The following is a 1,741-nucleotide window of genomic DNA, read 5'->3' on the forward strand; positions in this document are numbered from 1 at the left end:
GTGCTGCGAGGGGCCCTTTCCCGTTTGGTGACGCCTTTTCCTGTTTGGTCCCTGTGTATCGGGAACTCAGGGACATGCCGTGTTGGAACATGCGAGGCGACTTTCCTGCTCCTCTGGGAGGATTTATGTAACACAAAAGCACAACTCAGATGCAAAGGGCTGTAACTGGCTAACCTGGAGAAACAGAAGAAAAACAGCTAGTGTTGCACGTGGAAGATTAAAGGGTAAAAGTTTGAACATGAGTCAAGTCATGTGTATGGCAAGAGATTGCCTTGACTTAAAAACTGAATGTAGAACTGAATCCCACCCATTTGGGTTAATAGTTGAAGTTAGGCGCGTGCATCTTCCCTGTGACTTTCCTCCCATACTGAATACCCTTGTCTGGCTACTGCCACTTAAAAGCATTTTTTTTTTGGTGTAATATTTAATTATCCGCCAAGCTGGTGGCTCCCAGGCTGTGGTTTGTGGGCCATTAATTGTACCGAGAGCAGGCTGGCCACGTGAAGCTCCGTCTTCAGATTTTTCTGGTGCTTAAACAGGTCTCCAGGTTTCATTGCCCTCGGAAGAAAAAGGAGGGGGAAAAAAAGTGCCAGGAAAACTTTTAAGAACTAAGACCATGATGAGAGTGAGGTGGAAAGAAAGGACTTTGGTGCAAATGCTTTGTAAGTGTCCCAGCTGGAAAAGGGGAGGTGTCGCTGATGCACTTCTCTGTGAATGTCAGCAGGCGCCAGGGGATTCACTGGTGTCGTCTCTGTAAGAGCAAGAGTATTTAATGTTTTAGTTAAAAATGACTGAAATGGGAAACTATTTCACAAGGTTTGATACCTGGCAGAAACAGCAGCAATTAGCACTGTCAGCGCAGGTTTCCAGCCCTCTCCAGCCGAGGGGCACTTCCATCCCCTCCGCCTCTGTCCCTCTTGTCCCCGGCCAAGCAGGATGCAAGAGAAGAACCCGCGTGCTCCGTGGTTCGGGGCTGTGTCGGCTCCCTGGTTTCTGTGCCTCCGGTGGCAGCTCGCACAGCTGCTGCAGGATTAGGCTCTGCTAACTTTGAGTTTTGCAGCGTTTTGGGCTTTAAATCAAAACGATGGCGCTTAATGCGAGTTTTCTCTATTTAATTACAGCAGCCGTATCAGTATGCATAATGGGCTGCTAATATATTACGCCGGTGGACAGTAGTATTGCTCGCACGCAAAAGGTGCTGACTCAGATCTGTCCGCTGCCCTTGATTTGGCATCCTTGTCTTTCCTCAGCGTCGTGTTTTATGTCACTAAGGGCTTTGATTTAAGGCGCAGCACCGTCATAAAAGGGGTGACAGTAACAGCTGAGCTCTCTGTTAAAATACTGTATATTATTTATTTCCAACTGTTTGGGTATATAACCGCTTTCCTGGGATTTTATTGCCTTTTATTGGAGGCCATTTCAGGGTTTTATTACTTTTCTCTCTGATTTTGTTTATGTGTCAGAGACTTGAAAATAAGGGAATTGCTTAGTTGTCATCTCCAGTGAGCTTTTTAGAAGATGTTGCTGAGTTTACGACTCTCGGGAAGAACAGGCTGCTTGGCAGGGCTCTCGCCGGGGACTCGTTTTGTTTCTCCCCCCTCTTTCTGCGTGGCTTTGGGCAGATCTCTTGTCTTGCCTTGAGCCTGCAGCGGTAAGGTGAAGGTGGCAGAGCTTGTCTGCCTGCTGGGAATGCCAAAGAGGGGGGCTCGGGAGCTGTGGTGATGGAGACCAGTACAGCAGT

The sequence above is a fragment of the Oxyura jamaicensis genome, chromosome 8, assembly GCF_011077185.1.
Source record: "Oxyura jamaicensis isolate SHBP4307 breed ruddy duck chromosome 8, BPBGC_Ojam_1.0, whole genome shotgun sequence".
Classification (NCBI taxonomy): domain Eukaryota; kingdom Metazoa; phylum Chordata; class Aves; order Anseriformes; family Anatidae; genus Oxyura; species Oxyura jamaicensis.